This window comes from Syngnathus typhle, linkage group LG8, assembly GCF_033458585.1.
Source record: "Syngnathus typhle isolate RoL2023-S1 ecotype Sweden linkage group LG8, RoL_Styp_1.0, whole genome shotgun sequence".
Lineage (NCBI taxonomy): Eukaryota > Metazoa > Chordata > Actinopteri > Syngnathiformes > Syngnathidae > Syngnathus > Syngnathus typhle.
In genome coordinates, this window is record NC_083745.1 from 13,261,395 (window position 1) to 13,272,093 (window position 10,699).

Here is a 10,699-nt window from a genome sequence, read left to right on the forward strand (position 1 = left end):
TACTTTTTGCACAAGCTTTGAACCCTGCATTTTCTAGTCCAGTGCAGCTTACCAAGGAATTTTTCATGACCTTAATGATTTTGTATGATTTGTGCATATATATGGAAATTAAACATTAAAACACCTTGAGCTTATTGTCACGTGCTGCTAATATATAAACAAAACCATACTTTCACCTAATTTAATCTGGCGTGGCTTTTATTCGGCTGCGGTCTTTAGTCCAGAAACGGTATTCATGCATCTGTGGCCTTACGGACTTGGCTGGTGTGATTCACGTTCGAATTACTCCTTGAGTGGCGCTATCAGGTGGCGAATGACGGCGATGCTCCAGGAATGCCCCAGGACCCTCTGGCGCTGCAAGTGGCCCGTATTGTTCACATCCATGTAATGTTTGGGGAAGCCAAAAATCTGCTCCATTTCACTACACCACAGTTACCGCTCATGATGACCGGAAGTCTCAATTTCCCTTGAATCATGGAGTTTGTCTTTGTTATGATGGTTCGCACCTTGTCCAGCTTTGCCACACGGCCAACTTCCAAACAATCCTGAAGATTCACTTTTTGATCCAAGGATGCGCCCACCGACCTATTCTTGCCTGGAAGGTTTCCCCAGAAGTAGCGAGCTCGATGTGCGGGGCTGATAGTCACAAACAGGATTGCACTTCAGGAATCTGCAGATGTCTGTATGGTCTTTGCTCGACATGAACACCACATTTTCAAATAGCCAGAAGAAAGGCTGGTCGTCACCCTCCGACTTCAGCAGCGTCAAAATGTGGTAGAATTCAAGGAAGAGCCTTCCGGTGCCATCAAACAATTCTTTCCGCTCACAAATCTCTGACGCAATGTAGCGTTCCACCTTGATGCCAAGGTCCTTGAGCCCCAGGTATCCTGTTGCAATACCGTCACAGAGCGGCAGAACCTTCAAGGGCTTGTGTCTATCTGCAGCGATGGCCGGGTAATCTGTATGAAGCTCAAACTCCATGGCGCTGTTGTTGGCAAAGTCTTGGACCTTGACGCTCCAGTCTGGCCTGAATTTGAGCTTTGCCTCGCACTGTGTTGGCTGGCAAATGTAGCAGCTCCACGGATCAATATCTTTGCGCTCACAAAAGGTTACCTCTCCCACTAGGATCTCCACGCACTCCTTGCAGAAACATGACCTCTGACCCGCCACAGCACACGGTGCAATACGACTGGTAGCCATCTTCATTGTAGCGATGCAGTGTTTCTGTGAAGTCTTTCTTGCATTTGAAACAATGACCACCTTCAAAGAATGGGTGCTGCAACAACCAACCACATCAGGCCAAACAACAATCTTCGATTTTTGTGCCTTTGTCTCGAAGCCTTTCAATTAAAGTGTCTTTTGTGTAAGTGTAGTTGCAGGAGCTTGCTCGACTCTTAAAAGCATGTTTCCTTTTCACAGGCGGCTGGTAGTCCGTGTTAGCAGAGTTATTTAAATAAAATGAGTCGTACTGTGGAGACAGCGTAAACGACGACTCACTTTGGTTTGCCAGTGCCCAATTAACACATTGGTAACACCTGGATTTTATTAAGAACATTTGTCAAACAGAAATAGTAAAAGCAGTACTTCCTGTGTAGCATCCTTCAAAATAAAACTCAATATACAGAGCACATATACTACTAACACCCCCACTTGCTCTTAGTATATTGGTAAATACATGCAAACTAGAAATGCAATGATTTTTCTCAAGGTAATGCATACACATTTCATAAACATGTAAATACCACCAAATTCATCATATGATAGAAACACATTCCATAAACAAATTTGTACTCTCCAAACATAAATGCCACAAAATTCATTAACTTAGACTTTGTTGGAGGTTTTATCATGAGATCAACCACCATATATTCTGTTGGACAGTAGTCCAGCATTACTTTGCCATCGTTACCAGTTGATCTTACAAGGTGGTACTTTGTCAACATGTTTACATTGTTGTCTTTGTACAGCATTTTTAGCTAAGGCTATGGCTCCTTGATTCTCTTCATAAACCTTTGGCTGCTTGTAATGATACCCATCAACACCATCTAACAGTTGTACTAAATACAGACATTCTTGTACAGTTGAAGCCAAGGCCATGTATTCAGCTTCACACGTTGAAAGAGCTACTGTTGCTTGTCTTTTGGTTTTCCATGAAATTAAGGGACCAAATTGGCTCAAGCTAACACAATAACCTGACGTACTATGTCTGTCAGTATCATGTACAGCCCAGTTTGCATTACTGAATGCTTCCAACCCAAGTGGTTCACCATCACTCTTTTTGTAACACAACATCTTTTCCTTTTTGCCCTCAGTACATGTTTTATTGTAGCCCATTGTTCTATAGTTGGTTTGGAAAGGTATTAGGAAGGTTTGCTCACGACAAAGCTTAGATCTGGTCTGGTACATGTTGATAAATAGATTAAGCTGCCAACAGCCTCTATTTTTCTTCAGATCACTCAGGGTTCCTGTGTTTTCAGAATAGTTAAGCTTAGGTTCACATAGTGTTGCTCATGGTTTACAATCTTGCATATCAAATCTGTCAAGTATTTTGTCAACATATCTTTTCTGTGACATTGTTATACAGTGATCAGTTTGATGAAAATCAATACCCAGAAAGTTGTTCAGTTTACCCAAGTCTTTCATTTTGAATTTAGCTGTGAGCATTTCTTTTACATTCTTAATCACATTGTCATCACTGGCAACAATAATCAGGTCATCGACCCATATAACAATGACCACTTTTTGATTTTCTGTTTCATTAGTGTACACACAATGATCAGTGAGTGATTTTCCCAGTTTACACACCAACATTTCACCTTTGTCAGATGTGACTTCATAACCTACTGCTTGTCATATAAATCTCAAAATCAATTGGAGCATGAAGGTAAGCGGTTTTGACATCCATCTAATGTAAAATCAGGTTTTCTTGTGCCGCTTTTTGCATTAACACTCGTACACTTGTCAGATTGGTGGTGAGTGGGAAAAGTCTCATAATAATCTACACCCTGCTTTTGACTGTATCCTTTGGCTACATAACGTGCCTTAAATTTGCTGGACCCATCTGCATAGGTTTTAAGAGCATAAACCCATCTACCCCCCACTGCTTTCTTACCCTCTGGCAATGTAGTCAAGGTAAATGTGTTGTTGTCATTACGTGATTCCATTTCTTCACTCATGGCACGAGACCATTCTTTTAAATAAGGTGACATTACAGCTTCACTAAATGAGAAAGGTACATTAGACACCAATTGGTAGCAGTAATCTGCTGTCAACATGCCTCAGTTACACGATCACTAAAGTAGTCTGAACTCTAGATACAGAGTTCTCAAACTCCAGTCCTCGGGGGCCGCATTTCTACATGTTTTCCAAGTTTCCTTTGTTAAACACACCTGATTCAATTATCGGGCTCCTGCAGGACGTGAGGATGAACTGATCATTTGAATCAGGTGTGTTTAACAAGGGAAACTTGGAAAACATGTAGGAATGCGGCCCCCGAGGACTGGTGTTTGAGACCCCTGCTTTAGAAGGCTAACGTCTAAACTCCTGTGTGACTGGTTTTGCCTGGTTTTCCTGTGGCTCAACTACGTATAGGAACCGGCTTCTGTTCCTGTGTTTGTCTCCATCCTGTTGGGAGAGTTTCTCTTGTCCTATCCAGGGCTGTGGACTCGGTCGGATTTTTGCACCGAGTCCGGCCTCTTGACCACGAGTCTGGTTGTCCATTTTTTCTGTTACCGTTTTTTTCCATGTATAGTGCGCCCCCATGTATAATACGCACCCTAAAAACGGCATGCTGATGCTGGAAAAAAGCCTGTACCCATGTATAATACGCACCCAATTTTTCTGAATTTTTAAATTTTTATTTATTTATTTTTTTTAAGTCCCAATGATCGTCACACACGCAGGGAGGCAATGGGTCCCATTTTTATAGTCTTTGGTATGGTCTTAACTAGGCTGGATGTAATTTTTTTTGTTGGCGTTGATTTCTCCGACTGCCCGTAAACGCACCACCGCGCTCCGTGCGCGCACGGGAAAGAGGCGGCTCTGTATGGGAGAGACGTTGAAGAGGAATAAAAACACCCTTGGAAACCAAAACTTGCCCCTCGTCGTGAGTCGGAGCCGCAACAAATGTTTCGGATTTGTGTAGGGTACATTGTGACAGACAGCAAACGAGCAGGTGATCGAGCAAGCGTCTGATACGAGAGCATTGCAGTCGCATGGAGCGTGTTTGAAGTGAACAGCAGAGAAGAAAGGAACAAGGCAAAGTGTTGTGAAATAAAATGCACGGAACAGCTGCGCAAGACACGTCAGCTATATAAAGAGCGAGAGTTGTTTTCTTCCTATTAGTTTAGTATATATTCACAGTTTAATTAGCAGTTTCAATCAGCAAATAACAAAATGCGTATTACAGGTAATATTTTATTTCACAACACTTTGCCTTGTTCCTTTGGTCTCTGCTGTTTATCCTAAAACACAAAGGCGCTCTTTAAGCAATGCGACAGTGAGCGCCCGGCGTGCTGCGGTTGCGCGACCGCACCAAATTAAGCTCCCTGCGCAGTGCGCACTGAGGTCCACTTAAATTTTACAAAGTACATCAGGACTTTAAAAATATCTTCTAGATTTCAGCGACGGCTCTGTCACAATAATGCGACCAGCGTGGTGCAGTTGCGCGGTCGGCGGCGCGCTACGGTTGAGCGTTCTCTCTCGCGCTCTCTCTCTCGCTCTCTCTCGCACACACGCGCACACACGCAAACAGGATATCATACGGAGGCCGCCATTACAGATGCGCAGAACGGATGCGCAAGACACGTCAGCTATATAAAGAGCGAGAGTTCAGTTCTCTACCTAAATCCGTATTACAGGTAATATTTTATTTCACAACACTTTGCCTTGTTCCTTTCGTCTCTGCTGTTCACTTCAAACACGCTCCATACGAGCGCAATGCTCTCGTATCAGACAAGGCTTGCTCCATCACCTGCTCGTTTGCTGTCTGTCACAATGTACCCTACACAAATCCGAAACATTTGTTGCGGCTCCGAGTCACGACGAGGGGCAAGTTTTGGTTTCCAAGGGTGTTTTTATTCCTTTTCAACGTCTCGGTGGTGCGTTTACGGGCAGTCGGAGAAATCAATGCCAACAAAAAAAATTACATCCAGCCTAGTTAAGACCATACCAAAGACTATAAAAATGGGACCCATTGCCTCCCTGCGTGTGTGACGATAATTGGGACTTAAAAAAAAAAAAAATTAAATTAAATAAAAAAAAAAAAATTAAAAAAATTTTGTACCCATGTATAATGCGCACCCCAGATTTTAGGACAATAAATTAAATTTTGCGCACTATACACGGAAAAAAACGGTAATTCATGTGACTGCTTAGTCTTAATTCAAGGCTAATTTAGATCAGAATCTAAATAATTACAACAGTTTTGTGATGGCTTTGTCTTTATTAGACATATAAACGAATACAATAAACAGATACTTTCACGTTTTAATCATTAATTACACAATTATAGCTCAGACATGTATCTAAACACAAATAATTATTGACGACCCCACAACTATCGAAACACATCAATGATATAAGCTGGGTGACATGTTTCGTCCTTGACATTGGTACATGATGTAAGCATTAGCCTAAGTGCAACTCAACGTGGCCGCATTGATTGTAACTTACGCTCCGTTTTCCCCCCAGATCTAGAGGCAAAACAATTGTTCTCTCGCTGCTCCCGGGTTCTTCCATCTTGGCTGTTCTTCATAACAAGCAAGCAGGGCTGGGGACAGTATTCCTATGCGCATTCTCAGCAGCATGATGAAAACAAAATTGAACGTATTTTATTTATGGTCGGACTTGGTCAAAATCAGCACAGAGTCCGGCAAAAATGACCGAGTCGGAGTACCCGAGTCCGATTCTACAGCCCTGGTCCTATCAACCCGCCTGTTTTTGCACTTTACCACTGCTAGGATAATACACCAAATAGGCTGGACTATTTTTGTCATACCCAACAAAAATACCTATGTCACATCTTCGGCCTAGTTTTCTTTTGTCGTGTCTGTAGGCATAACACATTGATCCAAATGTATGCATTTTTGCCAAGTTTGGTTGCTGTCCTGTTAACATGAAATAAGGAGTTTGCTTGGTACGGTTGTTAAAACATCTATTCCTCACCATGCGGTCTGCACTGGATAGGTCCAGAGCTCTTTAGGTCAAGTCAAGTTTATTTGTATAGCCCTAAATCACAAGCAGTCTCAAAGGGCTTCACATAGACAGAAATTGACAATTATTCTCAAAGCATCCCCTGATCTTAAGCTCCCAAAAGGGCAAGGAAAAACTTAAAAACCCCTACCGGGGGAAAATGAGAAACCTTGAGAAGGGACAACAGATGGAAGGATCCCCCTTTCAGGCTCACCAGGTTGAAATGGATGCAGAGAGGGCACAAATGATTCAACATGAAAATCAATGAAATAAAAATTGGATGTCCATGTCAGAGCAGAGGGCTGCCGAAGGAGCCCTCAATTGTCCTGGCAGTGTCTTCGAGGAGGTTGAGCTGCAGTTCCCCCATCCTGAATTGGCCCACGAGAATCCAGATAGCCGCTGTCAGCATGGGTGCCACCTAACCACCTCCCCGGCCGGGGAGGAGGGAGGGAGGGGGTAGAGAGGGAGAGAAAAAAACTCCAGGCGAGTCGGCCACTCCAGGTTAGTTAAAGGCCATGTCATAGAAATGTGTCTTAAATGTTTCTACTGAGGTAGCAGTCCCAATATCTGGTAACTGGCCTTCAATTATCATGCACCTTGCCATGTCAAATAAGGTGCCCCAGTTTTGCTCTGCCGTACCATTCTTATGTGGTGAGTATGGAGCAGAGTTTTCGTGTTTGATGCCACACACTATAATAATGCGTTTAACTTTGTCTATTGTTATGCAAATGAGGCAGGTGTATTCTATTGACCAGTGCTTCTACGAGCCAAATACCAGATTTGCTGAACATTGTGAACAATGCCTTGTTGGAGGGGGGAGACACAGACAGACCTGATATTCTGGCCCACTTACAAGTTGTCGTAAACGAGCTAAACAGTCAAAGACAGAATGATGGTAGACAAAGTCCTACACTGATCCCGTCACAAGTGCTAAATATGATAGCAGAATTAAACAACCAAGCTAACGGTAGCAGCGGGCGTAACAGTCCTGATATTCCTGCTCAACTGTTAAACATGATCCAAAATAAAAAATACGCAGCCTCTGATTGACCCAATGACCGTCAACCCTATCGATCATGAGATAGATGCTTCTGTAATAACTGGTAACATGCCACCACCATTTCAGCCTAATAACTGTTCTGTTATAATCAATCACGAGATAGATGTTATTGATGACAGCGCACCGGCGTTTCAAGACATACCCCAACAATCTAACAGTGCTTCTGTAATAACTAACCTCGGAATAACCTTGTAAAGTCTCATCTCGCGAGATAAGTGGTTTTGGCTGTTTGAGTAGAAATTCCGAACACCTTTCCGATTTTTTAGCATATGCCTAATTTCAGAATCACCTTGTAAAGATTCATCTTTACTATGAGGTTTCGACTGTTTGAGGTAGAAATCCCGTTTTTTCTCAGGAACGTCAAAAATTGAGTTGATGTTTGAAATCTCACATAAGCCGACCTCCCATGATCCTTTTAAATAGATATGTTGCGCTAATTCCACTTTAAAATCTGAAAGCGTGCTGTCAGGAAAGATGTGCATGCTAGCATTTGAGGCTAATGTTGCGTAGAATTCTCTCTGTACATCACCCATCTTGAGATTTTAACAGAATGACCATCCTATCAGTTTTTAAATGTCTAACGCTATTTACAGGCACCCAGCTGTCAAATTTGGTTGGCCAGCCAACCCAGTGGGCGAGTAACTCCTTCTTGCCTGACACAGTGCGTGATTTAAGAATTTTCTGTATCCGGAAAATCTTGTTTTTTTTTATTTTTACTTTTTGTAATTCTGCTTCGTAAAAAGTGCCTTCTATGAGCACACCGTCCAAGTCTGATATTTTGTAGACAGGCGGGACGCGGTGGAGTCGTTGTGTTATCCTGAATATTTCATCCGTGAAACCCTTTTCAAATATCCCCCTTAGTTTGGAAAGGCGGACTGTATCGCCTGGTGCGAACCGGAACTTGGTTCCCCGTCGGAAGGGATTGTTGGCGTACAGGTTGGTGAAAACAACATCGCGAATTTCCTCGTTTACAGCATTGGGTGTCATTTTAATACTGGTATGAAAACTATCATTATAGCCGGTAATAAAATCCTGAATTACATCTACGTATCGTTGTGTGTTCTTTGCTGTAAAATAACGCCACATTCGTGATTTCAATGTTTTGTCAAAGCGTTCAACAGTCTACACTTTTCTATCGGAAGACGTCGCGAAATGTAAAATATTATGCTGTCTCATTAATTTCTGGAAATGTTTGTTAAAAAATTCTTTCCCCTTATCTGTCTGGAGTCGTGAGGGTATCCCGCTAACTGTTAAGACATCTTCTAAGGCCCGGGACACATGCGGAGCTGATTTGGTCTTCAGAACTCGTACAAATGCGCGCTTCGAAAACACATCAATTGTAGTCATTAAATATTTGAATCTGTCATTGTAGCGTGCTAATGACTGTAAATCCCACAAATCTGCTTGAAATTGTCTCATAGGACCTCGAACAAAAACTTTATTTCTAGGAAAAGTTATTCCGGCTGGCTAATGTAAAGTATGTGTCTTGGTCTGCTAGGAACGCTTTCAATTTTTTTAATACTAGTGTTTTTACAGTTAACAGTAGCTCCTTTTGTGCAAGCGCGCCTCCCCTCCAAAACTCGCTGGATTATTAGGTTTATAGTAGAGCTTTTTCAGACAACTGTCACGCCCCATTGTGAGATGCGGATTGACGCAAAACAGAGTGTGGCACAGCTAATAAAGTATACAGGTATATTTTTTAATAGAATAGATACAGAAAACAATCACTTTTGTTGGTCAGTTTATTACAAAAAATTCAGATAGTTTTAATAAAAGAGTATAAAGCACACAGTAAAAAATAGAAAACCAGTAATAAAAAAAAAATGAAAACATAGTAAGACAATAAATAAAACGTTTTTTTCTAAGATTTACCACAACGTATGAATGAAAATAACATAGGCACTGGTATTTTGGCTTCAATTAGGGTTTTAAGCCCCCTTAACCAAGTAGTTATGTCAGCTGGCAAATGGTTTTTAATATAATCTAGAAACAATGCGAGATCGGCAGCCAGCTGCGCCCATGTTTCCCTTACAGCATTTCCCATTCTCTCTTCCCGAAAGTTCTTAATAATAGCCCGATCACGCTCTTGCTCAACACCACAATATTACTGGATTCTTGTTTTACACAGCGCAGTCTAGCAAAGATCTTGTTCTCATGCGCGAAGTAGTGTAAAATGACAGCAGCCGTGTTGCGTAAGGTTTTAAGAGGAGCAGATGTGTTAAAATAAAAAAGCATGGTCGATAACGTGTGGAGAAAATTATCATTGCATAGCTCTGCCGTCACAGTCTCATAGTTCGCGTAAAAATAAAAGCAGCGATTCTCGATAAACAAACACATACGTATGGTGAAGCTGGCTGAGATCATCGAGCGCACACCCGTCACACATCATCTTGGCATGTTGTATTAAAGCATCATACAACAGATAAGATATCATTAATTTCACCCGTACGTAATCCTCAACCACCAGCCATGTAAGGGGTTCGACACTCTTGATGGATGTCGAGTCGTGCAGGTGTGGATGTCAGCGGCGGAATGTTGTTACCCTCTTTGAGGGGGAAAGGGTAGTCTGCCAGAACTGTATCGTCCAACAGCATCGGAAGATCGATGTAGCTCTCATCAACCAACATGGCTAACGGCTCAGGAGCGAGTATGTGGGCAATATCAGCGCTGGATAAGTATGGTAAGTCCAAACTCACACGTGTCGTCGAGCAGCCGCAGGGCTGGATTTGAAGACCCTTGATCATGTTGCTCCGCCTATTTTGGTAGGTGGGTCTCGTCCCCCGCCGGACCCGCAGATGGCGCTGGCGGACCCGCAGATGTCGTTGGTAGACTCTCTCCCAGCTCGAAGGTTGGCGATGGCGCTCTAGTTTCCTCACTCTCCGAACCGGTAGATGGCGTTACCTCGAAGGTAGTTGGGGCTCCGAAGCGGCGAGCGAATCGCTGTCTGTAGCCGGGCGGCGATGGGAGTTGCGAGTTGTGATGAAGGCCATATCTGCATGGTTTGTCTGGGCGGTAGAATCGTTGAGGATGGACCATACGTCAGCTGGCTGTGGCTCCGTCCCATACGGCGGGAGGAACTCAAAGATCTTTGACGGCGTCTGAACCGCCACCTCAGCTGTCGCGTTTGCTTGTGGAAATCTGATGATGTTTCTCTCTGCAGCAGAATCGTCGGGGCTGGACCAAAGAGTCACCGTACAGTCTGGTACAGACTGCATACCTTTTGAGAGTTTCTCTCCTGGTCCGTTCTCCACAAGTGGAAAGCTCGGTAAAAGGCGTCCGGCAGATTTTTTTGGGCCATCTTGTTGATCTCTTTTTCTGGCTTCAGGTGCGAGTTGGCTTCAGGTCTGAGAGGGTGAGCTCCTAAACGGGGCTTCTCTTATACAGAGGTGTGAGGATGATTACAGCCCTTCCCCCTAAAAAAACACCTCCCATGTCCATAGGTATGCT

The 10,699-nt window shown here is 43.1% G+C and overlaps 1 pseudogene; it reads right to left on the reverse strand.

The window, feature by feature from the left end:
- Window positions 1–282: 282 nt before the first annotated feature.
- LOC133158426 (DNA (cytosine-5)-methyltransferase 3B-like) lies at window positions 283–1,943 on the reverse strand (annotated as a pseudogene).
- Window positions 1,944–10,699: the final 8,756 nt, after the last annotated feature.